Here is an 18,528-nt window from a genome sequence, read left to right on the forward strand (position 1 = left end):
TTGGACCTGTGACACGTTTAATATTAGTATAATTGAATAGAGAATATTAAAGCAATTGTTGCTCCCGCTTGCAGCAGCGTAGCATAGTTACTGCACTAGTTGTCATAAAAAGTAATGTCTGCATATGTATGTATGTATGTATGTATTGTTTGCAGGCGGCGCTTAATGTAGTTCTAACCTTTTCATGATCCAGTAAAGCGTGTACAAACTATCAAAACGCTTCTAAACCAGTAAAACGTTTTAGAAACCAGTGAAACCTTAAACAAGGAAGTAAGGCCTAACTTCATTAAGAAACCTTTAAATCCTCTTATAAACCTTTCAAAACATGTTTATTAAACCTGTAAATATCTTGTCAACCAGTAACACCATTTTTGTAAACCAGTAACAGCTCTTTCATGAACCAGTTTCAATATGTTAAGGGATATGTGGGTTATGATCACAGAAGGAAACAAATACATATTCATACTGTAGTGAAAAAACTCTTAAAACATATTGTATTTTCTTTGCAATCACAACCCCTTACTTATGTGCAATATATACCGTAAATAGCTGTGATACATACTTGGAGATTGGTTAATGAAAGAGTGATGATGGTGTATAAAAGGTTTTACTGGTTTATGGATGTTAGTAGATTTAATTGCAGGGAGTAAAACCTTTCATAAACAAGTAGAACATTTATAAATCAGCAAAAAACCTTATTCACATTTCAGAAACCTGAAAAAACATTTAAAACACACTTAAACCCCTCTACTACCAAGCTACTGGTGAAAAAAGTCAAACTCCATTCAGATGGAAATCACTCTCTCGCATGCCTGCTCCCTTTTGTGAGAGTATAATCAAGTGTCCCTTCTCAGATTCACACATTTACAATTCATTTTGCATGACTGCATAATGAAGCAAGTGTTGTTTTCCTAGTATCACCTTCATGGAAACATGCTTCCAGAGAGCTTTGCATTTTTTTTAAATCTCTGCTATTTATCTCTTTACTGCTAGAAAGAAAGCATGCTTCAAATTATTATGACATTAAAATAATAAAAAGGATGACCTAAACATTTAATAAGATATTATGTTTTGTAGTCAAATTAAAAAGTGCCATACACAAAAATCACATAACATTTTTAAGCCTATAAGAAAAATAAAATGTAACCAACATCAATACAGGAAATGGGCATTGTCATGGAAACAATTGCTTTAATATTCTCTATTTAATTATTACTAATATTAAACGTGTCACAGGTCCAAATCGCACCACTTGGGTTACCAGAAATACTCCCAAAAAGTGTAACAGTCCTCAAGATTGTACATGTGCTCTTGTGCAAATAAACCTTTGTCAAAGTGTACAATTCTTTATGCACGCTATTTTCAGAACAAATGAAAATAGCCTATTGATTGGTGTTGGTATTATACTAAAATTCCAAACCAAACATTTGTATGAACAAAGATAAAATAGAAAGCAATTATGACATTGACAGTGAGAGTAATAAGTGTGTGAATGAAAGTCTGTATGCCTTGGACAGTTTTTCAGAGAGCATGTTTTGTTAAAGATACATCAGCAGAACTTCGCTGAGGAACCTCAAATGCACAGTGCTCTTCTGTATCTGAAAACTGCCGCTTGCATCAGTTGTCAAAGGGACTGTTGTTGCTTGCTAAGGAAGGCCTGCCAAAGTGAGAGGAAGTGATTGGACTAGATTTACAGAGTTATGCAAACAGGCAACCTCACAAAACATGTGACAGTCACATGACACATTTATTTTGTTACATTCTATTCATGATACCAGGCTAATGCAAACAGCATAAAAGCAATGTGATCCTGAAGTTTGGCTGTCAGGGTTAAACCAGCAAACAGTTGCTTTTAGAAACTCTGGCAACCTTTGAGTCAGGGTTGAGAGAGCTTCCTTGGCAACCATTTGTGGACTGATGGTTATCATGTGACAGCCAAGCTGAAAACAACCGAGAGAGGGACCTACAGGGAGAAAGAGAGAGATAGAGAGGTGAATGTGCGCTCGCACGCACTTTGCGTACACACACACACACACCACACACACACACACACACACACACACACACACACACACACACACACACACCACACACACACACACACACACACACACCACACACCAACACACACACACACTGTTGAGTCAAAGGAGGCTGATTCTGATGTAATCCAACAACCCCTCCCTTTTTCCAATCCCCCTGCCTCCAAGGCTGTTCCTGGATATTCAAGTAAGTACCTGGTTCCCCACAACATATAGCGACTTTCCGGCGGTAACACAACTTACTGTGCATATTATATAATTACAGATCAGTTGAGGACCAGCAGTTGACGGCTTACCACTACTTTTAGTTTTAATGGCATTACAATGTGGTCACCCCTTTTTGAAAACAATGATAATTCAGGCTTTAGTTAACAGAAATGGTGTGAGTGATACAATAAATCAGAGAATATAGGGGAAATGTGCATGATTGTTTTTATTTCATAGTTTCATATAATATAAATAGATATAACAGAACATGATGAACAAGTATTAATAAACACATTAAATCCCATTCAGTTAATATATGACAAATACCTTACATTTCCCCCTATTTCTGTGATCCTATCGACATCCCAAACAGAACCAACTACAACAATGATCATTCTGAAAAGCATCTTTCATTAACCCAACCAGAGACGTATGCGTTACGCGACTTCTTCCTGCTTTAATTTGAAAGCCAACACTCGTCAGTTCTTCTGCAGCTGTATCCCCTCCTTTCCAGGGAACACCCAATTGAATATCATATGAAAAAACGCGAAACTGCTCTTGGATCAGCCTCGTGTATTCAGTGCATCGTTGCCAATGGGTCTTCATGGCAGGGAGGGACGCATGCGCAATGCTTTGTGTTGCAACACAACTGAGCTCGACAGCAATCTTCATCAGGAGAAAACCGACGTTACTAACCCTTTTGAGACAAACTGAGAAACTACACATGATTGAGATTCAGGATTACTGCGACCACATACATGGATTACAATAGAGGAAGCTTTGAAAATACCACAATCAATGATACTAAAATATTTTTTGTCACGTGGTCATACTTGACCAATCGGAGGGAGCCAGATCCAGCGGAAAGTATGCTCTTTGTTCGGGTATTTTGCCAACTTTATCCCGAAATCTGAGCCTTATGATTTGTATAAATCACGGGATGTGTTTATGGAGGGTACGTTTTTATAGCAAAAGGCACCATGTGGATCATTTTTAATGCGTTCGTGTCGAAGTTTTGATTCCATTCGCTCAGCCTTATTTCATCACATGACTCCCCTCCCCCACCCAGCGCAGGGATCGGTGAAGAAGGCGGACATGTTTGAGGGAAATGTGTTGGTTAAAAAGTATCGAGGTGGAAGACAAGAAGATTATTTGAAGAAAGTTTCGCATTATTTTGGGATCTACCAGTCGCTATTCATATATCTTTTTTATTTAAGGTTTTTATGTCGTACTTTTGAAACACCCTTTTTGATAATGTGACTTTCATTTTAAACTGAATCTACTTTGATTTTACATTTTAGAACTGTAGACATACTTAACGTTTCGAGAACATGGTGTTTCTTTTACTAGTTTATTTGAGTGACATTGTGGGGAATTTGTAACCTTGGTGTGGGGGATGGGGGCATGTGGTTAGGTAACCATTTTGTGTGGTTGTTGAAATGTCCAGATAGTGTCGGTCGCTTTTAAAGATCAAAAGTCTTCGTAACTTTTGCGTCTGTTTATGATTTTGATTTGATCTTGTTTTTTGATTTTCTTTGAAAGACCAGCCATGGTATTATCATTTTTAAACTGCAACATAGATTTTCGTTTTTAATTCCTAATGCTTTAACACATTTGTCAGTGGGATTGTCTTATTCATTTGGTAAATGCAGCATTAGCATACTTTTATCAAATGAATGTGGTCTGAGGTCAATGAGAAAACTGCTGTGTCATTCAATGGATATTGGTAGTTCGTATGATCCTGTCTAGGTGTGGTGTTGTTATTAGTCGTTGAGGTAAACAGGGGCTATAGTTTCGTCGTTAAACATGCAGTCAGAAGTTTAGGCTCTGGACTTGATCCTAGTTATGTGGTGGCGTTTGTAAGCCATGGAGGCCTTGTCCTCTAAAATGTTGGCCTTTTTCTGCAACAGATGAACGCTGTTTATTATACTCGTGCTTTTAAGCAATATGTGTAGCATTTTGTACGTTTTCCTTCATGTTTTATCGTAGTTATTATAACGAATTATATTACTATGTGTCACTGTACTTAAGATGGCGGGTGTGCAACTCTTGTGAAAGGCAGAAATGCGGATATTCTGCTAAGCATAGAGCTCGTGGGAGAGGCTCTTATGGGATTCGCGTGACCTGGCGCTTGAACCAATGGGCTTCTTGGTATTTACCCTAGAAGCCCGCGTTACAAACCCATTGACCAATCCCCGCTGTCGTTTTGCACACGTTGACGTAATGTAATATGAGAAGGAGGAGGGCGGTGTCGGTACCCTCACATATTGTACAGGATTTAAATTGAGGAGCCATTTATCAACAGCATTTCTGCATTACAGAATAGGCTGGGCCAATGGTATTGTTCTCTATCTTTGACGGACAGAAGAAACTTGCGAATAGGTTGGCCCTAAAGATTGTCAGTGACGCGTCAGTATCTAGGGGTGTGGTGACTTTGACTGACGTGGTAGACAACGAATAGCAATTCAGAGGGCGTGAGTAGGCTGACGTAGTCTATCCAATAGGGTGAACGGTTGGTCTATAAAATAACGGGTGTAGTCGCATTGTCGCCATTTCAACGAAGCTGATTAAAGGAGTTCGCCGTGGCGGGGAGCGGAGATAACTGACGAACAGAGACGGATCCAGGTCTGAGTCTAGCTAAAAACAGAATCCGGATCCATCCTGATGGATATGGCCGTTAACCCGCTCCTTGAAAGGTATCTACCGGTAAAATTGACTCTCAGCTTTCCACCAGATGGAATATTATAAACATTTCTTATGATTTATCTAAAAAAATGTCGTTGCTGTCAGCTTTGTTTGCTGTAATAGGACCGGAAAAGGGAAATATACAACGAAAATGCTACAGGAAGGGTCTAGCTGGTCTTGAAAGGGATTAGAACATGCATTAATGGCGAGGAAATGTATTGTGTTTGGTTTTGAAACAAGCTGCGACTGTTGTTCGCACTACGCCGGCGCCATCTTCTGAGCCCCTCAGCCGTTGGCCGCTCTCTCCCGCTGCCCTGCAGTGCTAACATTGCTAGCATTAGCATTACAGACCAAAACCCATTTTCTGTAGAACAGTGCCTGAAACCCCGACCAACATTTGTGTAGGTAGTGATTGTAATTAAGCGTTTTGTTCCAAACTTCATGACACGCTCTCAACACTCTTAACGTAAGCTCTGGGACCGTAACATGTTTATACGGGCTGCTAACAGCATCATAGTGTTGACGAGCATACGCTGTCTTACCCAAAACAATAAGAGTCAGAGTCGTGTGCTTACAACGATAACTTAGCGGTTTTAACTAGTTTGTTATTGTAGCCATGTGACGGGCAGTTGTTGTGATCAACGGTACGACGATACATTACTATGCAAGGGTTAACCACCCATGTGTGTTGGCTGTTTCAGTTGGTTGCCTGGTTACGTTGCTCAATGTCACTCAAAATAGGTAGCAACTTTGATTATGAGGTTTTCGTTAGGTTTCACATCATTAACATAACTCCACTGACTTGAATCCATCTTTTTTAATTTTTTCATTGCATTGGATATATACCCAATTGATTTAATAACTAACTTTGTTAACTACATTTTCAGCTAACGTGAAATATGTTTTTTTTTAGTGTTGTTATTGTTATGTACATAGGTCACTTTCCATTTAAAAATAATAAAGTACACTAACTGTCAAATGTGTTCCTAAAGTTGTATTATTCCAAAAAGACTGTCAACAAACTGCCAACAAATTGATAAATTAACGCTTTATTTGTAGTCTACAGCCATATCTGCATTATGCAATTCCCTTCTGTGATGACAAGTTAACCTTTTACTGAGGAGCCCATATCTGTCTATAAACAGTGGTTAGTGCAATGAGATAGATGTATGGAATATGGTGATACAGCATACACCCTGCCCCCGGAAGGTACTTTTTCTCACATGATACAATCTCAGGAATACTACCTGTTGCTTCAATACCAAAACCAACAAGATCAACTTTATATAAATATATTTTGTTGTTTAAGAGTGTTTTGTTAGGCTAAAGGGTTTATAGGAGTATCATGCATGTTGACATCAGGGGAGTGAACGTTTCCCTGACATCTAAACTACCAGGGGTAGGTAGCCAGGTATACTGTTGAGTTTTGAGCATTTCCTTGTAGAACTACAGCAACTCTGCAGAACTGGGATGAGGCATTTTACTCTACTTGCAAGTTTATGTCATACACCATGTATCAATACAAAGCGGCTTTAGAAATTGTACAGTCTTCACATAGTAGTAACACAGGTCTTAATACTTGCTACAGCCACAATATTCACATGATTTTTAAATAAAAAAAAATCCGTTAAATATATATTTCCCCTCCATAATATCAAGAGCATTCTAATGCTTTCCTTATGAGAAACAACCTTTATAACAACTACACTTTTGCAGTGGCTAGCAATATCCAGTACGGCATAACAACACAGCAAGATGTTAAACTCATTGTGACAAAATGGCTGGTAAAAACCTTGCAATGGATAATACATTTTTGTATTACCGATCATAACACATGGCATTTCCTGTTCCACATGTCAACAGGGAGCAGTTACTGCCGCTCTTATTGATAGACATAAAGCGGAAGGAGTGCTAGGCAGACTGTACATTTTCTTATTACTGTATTTTGTGAGTGTTGTAGGCAAAGAAACGATGAATCAAGTTTGAAACTACTCACCAATATGCCAGCAAGATGTCATTTTTCACATGCACTTTAATTCATTGTATTATCCACAGTATTATGGGAATAAAAATACGGCATATATGTTTCTGCTAATACTGGGAAATTAGAACCTGGACATTAAGTTTTATATTAATGAATTTGTTAAGGTGAACATCAAACATAGTTCAGCATTGGAGACATACCAGTCCTGTAGCACATCTTCCAGGTAGTTAATTGGTTTTTTTCAACTGCCTCTCTACCAGCTCCATGTCGGGTGGTTGAGGTTGGCATTAATGGGGAGTCACAACTGATGGACCAGAGTTCTGGCACAGCAGGAAAACGCATCAGAAAACCTTCCCTTCTCTATGAGGGCTTTGAGAGTCCTGGGATGCCCCCGCTCAGTCTTTTGATGTCTTCAGGACCCCCACAGCCCATGGTGATGAAAGACCCACACCGGCAGGGGAGGATGACTAACCAACTTTCAGTTCCTACAGAAAGTCCTGATCAAGTCTTTGTGGAGGCACCACTTTGCATGGCCCTTCCATGAACCCGTTAAGATGCGACCAAGCTCAGCCTGCCTGTGAGTGTGCTTACTAGTAATTATAAGGCTTGCATTCTGTTAAGAGGAGGGATGGTTATTTCTATAAACAGTATTTTTTTTTTCACAGCATTTCCTAAATATTAACATTTGAAAGGTTTGTTTCACCATCACTAATATACAATTGACTATCTTACCATGTGAAATCTACTGTGTCAGATTTTATTCAATGTTAATAATTTAATTTATTTAACACTAAAGAAGTTTCTGATCTTGAAAGTGTCTTTTTGACCCCTTTCAGGACTATCATAAGATCATCAAAACTCCCATGGACATGGGCACTATAAAGAAGAGACTAGAAAATTACTTCTACCGCAGTGCCAGTGAGTGCATGCAGGACTTCAACACCATGTTTACCAATTGCTACATTTATAACAAGGTAAGACTTTGTTTGAGCCTGGGGCACTAACAAGATTATGTTTCATGCCAGCTGCTATTGTTTGCTCTTACATGTGGCCGACGTTGAAAGCGAAGATGCAAAATTCAGTATATTGAATTAAAAACGTATTTTTTTATATGTAATATCATGTATATCTTTGTACTGTTAGAATCATTATACCCCCCTCTTTAGCCTACAGATGACATAGTACTGATGGCTCAATCTCTGGAGAAGGCCTTCCTTCAGAAAGTCGCTCAGATGCCCCAGGAAGAACTAGAGCTAGCTTCTCCCACAGGGCGGATCAAACCAGGAAAACCTGGCCGAAAAGGCAGAGGTAATGCAAGCAGGCAATCAAACCAGGCATCTCAAGTCTGTCATACTCCAATGCCATACCACCAATTATTAAAAATAAATAAAGACATGTATAAACAACTTTAATTGAATATTTTTTGCAATCTCACACCTTCCTGTTCTCTTATCCTCGCCCTCTATCTTGCAGTCTCCGGAGGAGTGACTACAGCTCATCAGGTCCCGGCTGTTTCCCAGTCAGCATACTCACCGCCCACTCCGGAAACACCTGACTCCATCCTCTCCACCCCCCCACAGACACACATGACCAAAGTCTGCCCCCTATTCTTACAACTGAACAAAGCATCCCCACCATTACTGGTCTTCCTCCAACACAGCCAACCACTAAGGTAACGATAGTAAGTTAATCGATAATTATTAATGGAGACCATACACAAAACGTGTTTCCCCAACTCACCATACACCTTATTTTTCCTCACAGAAAAAGGTGTGAAGAGGAAAGCAGACACAACCCACCCCAACCACTGTAGCCATGCCCATCATGAGCACCATGGGTGTTAGTGGCATCAACATGGGGATGGGCGGTGGGCACAACTCCCCGCTCACCCTCACTTCACTTGGGGTAGACCATAACTCCAGCCTCGGGATGAACCAGGGCATGAATATGGGTATGGGCTGTGGAACAGTAATGATGGGTAGCAAATCAGCATCCGGGAGCAGGAGAGGAGTGAGTGGACGAGCCATCAAGCCCCCCAAGAAGGACTTGCCAGATTCCATGGTGCCACCACCGGTGCGCCGCAGCAAGCTGAATCCCCAGCTGCGATACTGCAATGGAGTCCTGAAGGATCTGCTGTCAAAGAAGCATGCAGCGTACGCCTGGCCGTTCTACAAGCCTGTCGATGCCTCAATGCTTGGTCTCCACGACTACCACGACATCATTAAGCAGCCCATGGACCTCAGCACTATGAAGGTACTCACCATAAACACACTTAATTATTAACATTCAGAACAGAGAAGCACTTTTTCTTGGTCTAAGTTAAGGAAACCTGTTGTGGTATGGGGAAGATTAACTTGATGAACTGTTTTTGGCAAGTTTAGAATGTACCTATAATCTCCTTCTCTCTCATTGTGTGTAGCGGAAGATGGACAGCAGAGAGTATCGTGACTCCCAGCAGTTCTCTGCTGATGTTAGACTGATGTTCTCCAACTGCTACAAGTACAACCCTCCTGATCATGACGTTGTGGGCATGGCCAGAAAGCTGCAGGTAATGCACTTATTTCAGTGATACTATTTGTTATACTCCTTTTAACACATAATTCAATTTAACTGCTTGTGTTTTCTAATTCCCTCGAATCATCACTGTTCTTGTTTTTTTATTATTGATCCTCACCATCTGTTTAATCCTTTTAGGATGTCTTTGAGTTCTGCTTTGCTAAGATGCCAGACGAGCCACCAGCACCCCCTAGCTCCTCATCTTCCTCCTCCTCCTCTTCATCCTCATCTGAGAGCGAGGTCAGCAGTGAAAGTGAGAGCGAGAGCAGCCCCAGCTCTGACTCTGAGGAGGAGAGGGCAAACCGGCTGGCAGAGCTGCAGGAACAGGTTTGTACTCCTGTGTTTGCACACGCGTGACACACACAACATATGAAATCATTTTCATATGCCTTTTCATCAGTAATCATAACATATCTGTCTTTCTTTCTCTCTTCAGCTAAAGCGTACACGAGCAGCTCACTGCACTCTCACAGGGCCCCCATCGTCAAACCCAAAAAAAAGAAAGATAAGAAGGACAAGAAAAAGAAGAAAAAGGTAGAAAAGGAAAAGCATCGGAAGATAGAGGAAGAGGGTTGACACCCATTAGGACCGCCCAAGACCCCTAAGATCACCAAGACCCAAAATCTAAGAGCAACAGAGGATCATCAGGTCCTGTAGCATCAGGCAAGAAGGCAGCAAAGCAAGAAAAACAACAAGCGCAAGTGAGTACTGACCCCTGCTGACGATGGTGGAATCATGTGTGTGGCATGAAGCTCTATCTGTTGGTGCGTCTAGAATATGCCCTAGACTCTGAAAAGAAGCCCCCAGGGATGAATACGACAGTATTGCTACTTGATGTATATTTTTTATATATACAGTGTCACCTTTAACATTCTCTCCCTCCATTTCCTTTTCCTGTCTCAATCAGAACCAAAAGGGCGGCATGACCTTTAACGTGCGCTCTCAGCCGGTCCACCAGGCGCCCATAGTGAGCCATTACGACTCAGACGAGGAGGAGGAGACGGCCCCCATGTCTTATGATGAGAAGCGCCAACTCAGCCTCGACATCAACAAACTGCCGGAGGAAGAGAAGCTGGGCCGCGTCGTTTACATCATCCAGTCGCGCGAGCCCTCGCTCCGAGACACCAACCCCGAGGAGATCGAGATTGACTTTGAGACGCTGAAGCCGTCAACGCTGCGGGAGCTGGAGAGATACGTCATGACGTGTCTGAGGAAAAAACCCAGAAAGCCATATGGTTAGTAGAAGCCCAAAGCCCAAAATAATGCATATTTGTTAACCTATTAAGCCCCAAGCCTGTTTTACAGGCCTCAGGCTAAAAAATGACCATAACTTCACTTCTAAAAGGGGTAAATTAATAATATTTTTTCTCAAAGCAATGATAAACCTGTGAGTTGGATGTAGAAAATTCAGAATCAACATATAATTTGTTTATTTTAAAGTCAATTCAGATTGAACATAGTAAAAAAAAATGTAAATGATAGTGTCCGTCCAAAAGAAAACATTACTTATAGTGAAAACCACCCTTGAATGATGGGATGGTAGACTAAAGCTTTAGGAATCCAAACTATAAACATATAATAAGTTCCCTGTATCAAGATTGTTGCAAACAAGTGACATTTGACCTTTTTAGAGAGATTTAGCAAAAAAACACCTCTCGGGATCTTTTGGGTTGCATTTGGCGTTTCTCTGGAACCCATTGGTCGATTTTGGTGATTGACCACCTCTTTTTAACCCTTAGAGCCAATAGAATCAAAGGGGAAGTTTCGACATCCACACCACGTTACCATTGATGATTGAGAGTGGCGCATACCAGTGTAAAGCTATGTTACGCTCTGAAAACTCAAACCTTGGCTCAAAACTAGTAATATGAAGATGGATTATAAGTAATCATTTCAAGTGACACAGACACATTGGATTAACCTTCAGCAGCGTTTTTTATCGTTTTGATTCCATTGAACACAACTTTTGATCAGAAATAACAGCAACGGTAAGACTATTCGCGTGTTTTGCTCCGTAAAGCTACGTTGTGTGATGTCTGGGTTTGTATCCCACAGTGGCGAACCGTCAGGGCCTTCAAGGTATTCAGAGAATACCCTGCAACACTCAGAACAAACAAAAAATCGCAAAATTAATAAATGAGAATGGTGTCTGTGTTGTTGATCTGTAATATTACAGTGTTACGTTGATTGGTTTGTCCTTCTCGGACCATGCACTACGCATTTCAGTAGAAAAGAAAGCAACCAATCAGATCTTGTTCTGGGTCTCTGGGTAGAATATCCTTCAACAAGGTATTCTACATCCTTGATAGAATGCCCTGGCCGTTGCACTGAATGTACGTTTGGACTGACAGTTTGATCATCCAATCATATATTGATTTGTAGCCAATGGGCGTATTCTTTCAGAGCTCCCCTCGGTTCCAGGGTATTCTAGAAGGCCCGCTAGTTAACTGGCTCGAGACAGAGCATCTAGATCATCTAGATCAGGGGTCACCAACCTTTTTTAGGGTGAGGGCTACTTTAAAAAAATAAAACAAGTCGGATGTTACTTTTACTCCTCTTTTTTTGCAGTGTATATATTTAGCACATTTTAACATTATGATATGCTGACCTTTAACCTTTGTGTGCTGTTTGGGTCTGTGGGACCCGTTTTCAATGTTTACTAAAATAAAATGTATTCAATTTAATTATTTTAACCTGCTTTATTTGGGGGTGGACCTCACCTCCTCTAGGGGGGTCCGGGGGCATGCTCCGCCGGGAAGATGTTTTTTGTAAATGTTGAAGTGAAAAGCATCAATATGGTGCACTTTGAGCACAAAATGAATGTATGGATACAGCTCTCAACACTCAGATGAAAGGGAGCTGTATACTTTTCAATAATCCAAACATCTTTAGAATATGATCACAACCAATAACAAATCATTTAAACTGGTTTATTCTTATCTTATGTTACCTAGTTAGCATTCTTTCTTTTTATTTATGCATATTTTACTAATCACTCCCTTTTTAAACTTTTTTTTTTTACTGTCCTATAGTACACACTGGAACGATTTCTTACTTTATCTATATTAAATAGATAAAGGTGTGCTCTCCCTAGCTCTCTCTCCCTCCCTCCCTCCCTCCTCTCTCTCTCTCCCTCTGTCTCGCTCGCTCACAGAGGCTGTGTGCTCCTCCGTGGCGATTACGGCTTGCGTTAAAAAATAATAAAAAACATATTTGAAAAGTGGGGGGACACAAACAGGATTTTGAAAAGAGCGGGGGACATGTCCCCCCTGTCCCCAGTGGAGATTACACCATGCGTGTGTGTGCGTCAAGTGCAATAAATATATATGCAAGTTGCAACACACCCCTCATGTGTTGTATAGGCTGGCATGATAGGCTGTGTTCAATGGGGCTGATGTGCTGTGTAGATTCTGCCAGAAGGAAAATCAGCGGGGAGGTGTTAGATAGATATAGAGTTGTAGTAAGTAGATAGAGTTCGCTATGATTTAGGTTTCCTTTATGCATGGGGTAGATTCTTTTAATTACATTTCCTTTTTTGTTTTGTGTATTTTATACATTTTGCATTTGCTTGGCAAGCTATTTTTAGAACATGCCCCGCGGGCGACTCACGTTGCCCCTGCGGGCGACTAAGTGCCCGCGGGCACTGTGTTGGCTACCCCTGATCTAGATGAATGTGACGAAGGGGGGGGGGGGGGTGTGTCTACAGAAGGTCCAGTTGTGATAGACACGGTTCGCCACCGGTATCCCATGCTGCGAGTTCTGGTCGCTCAGTGATGATACTTATATTTCTGGAATCTGTGGAATCTCAGCTTGCTAGCTGTGATGTCTTGTTTGTGCAGATCCGATAAGTGATGGAGTGTTTCTACCATGAGTTCTGTGTTAAGAGCGTTAGCCTTTTTTTTAGGGATGCACGATATTGGTTTTTTGAAACCGATACCGATAACTTCCTGCTTCTCAAGACCGATACCGATAACCGATAATAATATAATATATATATATATTAAATGTACCTGTAGTTTTTGCACACCTGGTTGTTAAAAAAAGACTAGTAGTGAGCAAATGACATGAGCATTACTACTATGTAACAAAACTAACCCTGGGGTCGTCTCTGGCAAACTTCTTGCCTTTTTCAAAGCCTCGTCGATAGGTAAAAGCCCCCGGTGCCTTTGCAGCTGGCTTTGGATTCGCCGCTAGTTTAGCAGCGCAGGCGTCTTCCTACGCTTTTAACACACCATCGTAGCGATGGCGATGTTTCAGTGTGACTAATCAGGTTTGGATAAGTATTATAGCTCGTTGCCTTTTTCCCTCCTCGTGGAACTTCTGCATTTTGTTAATACAAATAGCACGCGAACTATCCAACTCTGAAACTTTGAAATAGTCCCATACTACCGACGACATGTTTTGTTACTGTCCTGGCTTCACGGCCACACACCATTTACGTCACAGCCAGGCATGAGTTAGGGAGCGCTGGATTTGTGAAGAACTCCCCTCTTCCTTTAAACCACTAATACCACAGTACTGGCAAAACGGGAGGAGCCCCTCATCCCAATCCACACCGCAGTATTTTTTCTTTTTTTTTACCCAAAAAATATATTGTATATTATCGGGGCTATTAATACTGGTATCGGGTTTATCGGGATGACGTCATAATTCCTAATATCGGACCGATAATTATCGAGCACCACTACTTTTTTTCTGCTCAGGGCTAATTCAGACTTGTGTTTCGTTTGGCTAAAAATGGTTCATATTGTCACTTAGCTGAGTTTCTTCCCGTTAAGTGGATATGACAGATTTATAGTTTGTTAAATGTTAACAAGCCCTCAGACGCTGTTTCTTGCAAGATGTTGCATTTTGGGGGCATGGGGCTTAACAGGTTAAACAACTTTTTTGATCACATTGTTCACACGATCTTTGATACTTAATTTACTTGAAAAGAAGTATAAATATTAATCACTTTTTTAATCCGTAAACAAAAAATCAGAGAACATCGGGGCAGAAATGGTATTCTGTGGAGGCTGTAGATCACCTGTAGGTCTTTGATACTGTAGTAAAGCACTGTCATCTTATGGATATTGTCTCCGTTTCTTTGCAGCTAGTAAAAACAACGTTGCTGGCAAATCTCGGGAAGAGATCACTCTGGAGAAACAGATGGAGCTGGAGAGAAGGCTGATAGACGTTAGCGGTCAGCTGAACTCCGGAAAGAAGCCCGTTAAGACCAAACGTAAGTTTTCCACACTGCGTTTTCATTTAATAGTATTTAGGAGCTACGGCTTTTCAGAAAGAAAGTGGAATATGATACTTTCCCCGAATGGCTGATGTTCGTAAACAAACATCAAAATGCAAGTTCGGGCATCTGCCGATTCTTCTCTGGATTTGAAATGAGATGAAATTGTAGAACATTTCTTTTGTCCAAAACCCAAAAATATTTGTTTATTTAATATGAAATCCTGACATCCATATTTGGGAGACTGAACAACATTCTCTACCATACCTCGACAGATCAGCCAAAGAGTTGATGATTATTTGACCCATGATTAATCAGTCGACTTATAGTTGAAGTGCGGCTGCTATTCCTGATTTTGTTATTGTGTTAAATTGCTGTTTACCTGACATTTTAATGTCATGCTCTTTGTCTCAGGGTATTAAACTGTCTTCAGGAAGTCTTGAATCTCAACATTTGACATCTTTATCAGATAGTTGCAGCATTTCTCTTACGCATTCAAATATTTAACGTTTGAAATGACGTTGTTGTCTGAACATATTTCATATTTCTTTCCAGCAGAGAAACCTGTAACGGAGCAGCACAACACCCAGCCAACACGTCTCAGCGCCAGCAGCTCCTCCTCAGACTCCTCCTCATCATCATCCTCCTCCTCATCCTCAGACACAAGCGACTCAGACTCTGGCTGAGAGGCCCTGTGTTTCCGTATGACAGGGTCATGTAAGGGACCCTGGGTAATTTGCTTCCCACTGAGAGGACTGAACTGCAGTAGAGCTACTGACGATGGAGCCGCAGGACGGATCAGACGAGACGGGCAGAACTGCTGCGCCTCAAAGTATCAAACCAAGAAAGAGGGAGATGGAGCTAACCCTGCGCTCATGCATCCATCCCAGACACAGCACAGTTGGGAGTGGATAGTAGGAGGAGATTGTAAAGTCGTGCCGTTCTCTGGAGAACTGGCCTTTTTCGGGCAGAGCGAGGGACGCTCCATCTCCTGCAAAAAAAAACAAGGAGAATAGCGACGCATGCGTTGGAGGGATAAGGGTGCTAGAGCCAGAATTTGTCTTATTTCTGGAGATAATTTCCCTTCTTCTTGTGCTCCCTGTCTTTATGCTGTATAGATAAGATGTACAGTTATATAAATATCTATTTTTCTTTTGTAAAGAAGCATTTTATGGAGCTAATTTATTCCCTCATTCTGGGAAAGAAGAAGTAGTGCGGGTGTGTGTCTTAGTTTTTGTTTAGTTTTTTTTTTTTCTTGAGTGACGTAGAGGGGAAACTCAATGCATGTGAGCGAGTGTGAGTGAGTGTATGAATGTGTCATGTATGAGTTTGCATGTGTGAGATCCTCATCATTTTGACGCAGGCGTTGTGAAAATCAGTCGGCACGCTGAAGCACCTTGGTTCAGTAAAATACAGAATGCATGCAATACAGAGGAGCTGGCAAACACCTGCATACTCGTGCACTTGTTTGAGATGGTCGGCCCACTGTACAGAAATGTGACATAGTTTCATGACATCAGTTTAGACAAATGTATATCTGTTCCGATGTCTTTTTTCCCCTCTATTTCTCTGTAAACATGTTGCTTTTTTTCTCCTTGTGACCAATCTGCGAATAAATTGTGAGGACGTGTCTCGTCATTCACCCGTGCCCAAATAACATTCCTGTTCTTTTGATTTCTTCTGGTGTTCATGTTGAGTTTGAATACGTCAAAAAACATCTGTCGAGATTTGAGGTTGTATGAAAATAGTCTGGTTCTTCCATAACATGTTATTTAAATATGTGAAGCATTTTGGTTAGATTTCCCCATGGGTCATCACTTCTTCTGCGGTGTCATACAAACCAAACTGCTTTAAGATTTAAGATCTATGGCAGCTCAAAGTTTAATTTCTGTGTTAACTGATTTTTGTTCTAGAGTAAGTTAACTTATTTGTGTGAATATAATTGTTTGGAAAGTTTTCACCAGCATCATTAGTGGAGGATGACGTTTTCTCCTCTTTGGCCTCTTCGTTTAAACCAGTGTGGATGATTGAAACAAGCAAGTGGCCGCAGACGGTCTAACAAGTGAACAACATCTGGTTTATTGTGAGTAACAATGCACTGTTTGTTTGGTGGTTCTACTAAACAATGTTCTTTGGGTAAGGTGTGTGTCCTTAATGTTCTTTTAAAGTCGCCTACAGCGTAAGATTGGAGTTTTTTAGACGTTTTGAAAGTGATTCTTTAGCAAGAACTAGAATGGAGATTTCTTCTTCACAATACTGAAGGGTAATCAAAGCTTTTAAATGGAGGTATACTCTACAAAATATGCACAGAGTAAATGTCAGGTTTTTCAAAGTGTACATTCAGTCTCAATCTTGAGCATGTTTTTGTTCTTCCTTCAGTAACTTTGTCCAGCTGTTTCTTTTTTGTAAAACAAATATTTGATTTTGGGCTTCTGTTGTAAAACCAAACACTCCAGTTGTCAATTCTAATTTCATGAAGTTTGTCCAAAACACCTCTGTACTTGTCTCCATTTCAGAACTTCATCTGTACTCAAATAAACTGCTACATGTTCATCTTTACACTGACTGCGGATATATTATTTATAAATGGCAGTTGCTCACAGTGTGCTTAGTTTAAAAACTAGAGAAGCAGTGAAACGGATAGATTTAGATTATGATTATGAAGGTACTTGCCACATTTGGATTTGACTGCATTGAAGTTGTAGGAGGATTTAGTTCAAATAAGTGTCTAAGTGCAAAAGTAGCACATCAAATAAAAAAATGGCTGACTTTCCTGTTGGGTGTATGATTCTGACTGTCGGTTATCGGCCCCTTTTATTAAACCATACCACATATTAGTAAAACATCTAAATGCTAACACAAATAAAAAGCTGTAGGCTACAGTTTTTTAATTCAAAGGGACAGAGTGAGGATTCAACCTGGTTCTTAGTGGCCAAATTCATCTTTTTGTATTTGCCTATTAGAAACTAACGAAGATAAATAAACAACTTATTTCGTTTTTTTAAGTAACTGTTCTTTTCTTTTATCAAATCTTGGCTATAGTGTCCTCAGTCCTTCTGAATATTATAAGCTCAATCAATCGTCAGTATTTCAGCCACACATAACTCATTTGAGGTTGTTTTAAATGGCTGATTCCTCAGTAGCAAACCGTGCAAAATATTCAAAACCCAATCAGGCTCAGTCTAGATTACTGACAAAGGAAAAGTCATGAGTTTCAGGGACAGTACTTGATATGACTGTTGGTAAACTTCTCTCCTGTTTCTTGTTCCAGTGAACAGAAGACAAGTTTCCAACGTCCCCCGCCTTTATCCCGCTGAGATGCATCCCCTCTCTCTGCTGTGGGTGAGGCAAAACACCTCGTCCCTCCTCTTCTTCCTGCACGGGCTGTACCAACTGCTGTCACACACCTGCATGAGAGATCACAGAGATGGGGTGGGGCTGAAAATGAGGCAGCATTTATTACCTATTGCCACATTAAAAGTTGGTGTTTGACATTTTTGATGACATTTGCTGGCATCACGTAAAGACATGAATGGATGTTGCATTGCATTTATTATGATACTGAATACTGTGTGCATCTTCTGTATGTGTGTGAGTCTCTGCTGTCAGCACATTTCTCTGCACATGCACTACCAGTCAAAAGTTTGGACACACCTTCAAATTCAACATTTTTTATTTATTTTGTTCTACTTTGTAGATTAATACTGAAGACATCAAAACTATGAAAGAACACATGGAATTATCTAATTAACAAAAAAGTGTTACAAATCCAGAATATGATTTTTATTTTATATTCTTCAAAGTAGCCCCGTTTTGCCTTGATGACAGCT

At 40.5% G+C, this 18,528-nt stretch overlaps 1 pseudogene; it reads left to right on the forward strand.

Moving 5' to 3' along the window:
• The first annotated feature begins 7,198 nt into the window (after positions 1–7,198).
• On the forward strand, positions 7,199–17,257 carry LOC117535292 (annotated as a pseudogene).
• The last annotated feature ends 1,271 nt before the right edge of the window (positions 17,258–18,528 follow it).

This window comes from Gymnodraco acuticeps, unplaced genomic scaffold (genome assembly GCF_902827175.1).
Source record: "Gymnodraco acuticeps unplaced genomic scaffold, fGymAcu1.1, whole genome shotgun sequence".
Taxonomy (NCBI): domain Eukaryota; kingdom Metazoa; phylum Chordata; class Actinopteri; order Perciformes; family Bathydraconidae; genus Gymnodraco; species Gymnodraco acuticeps.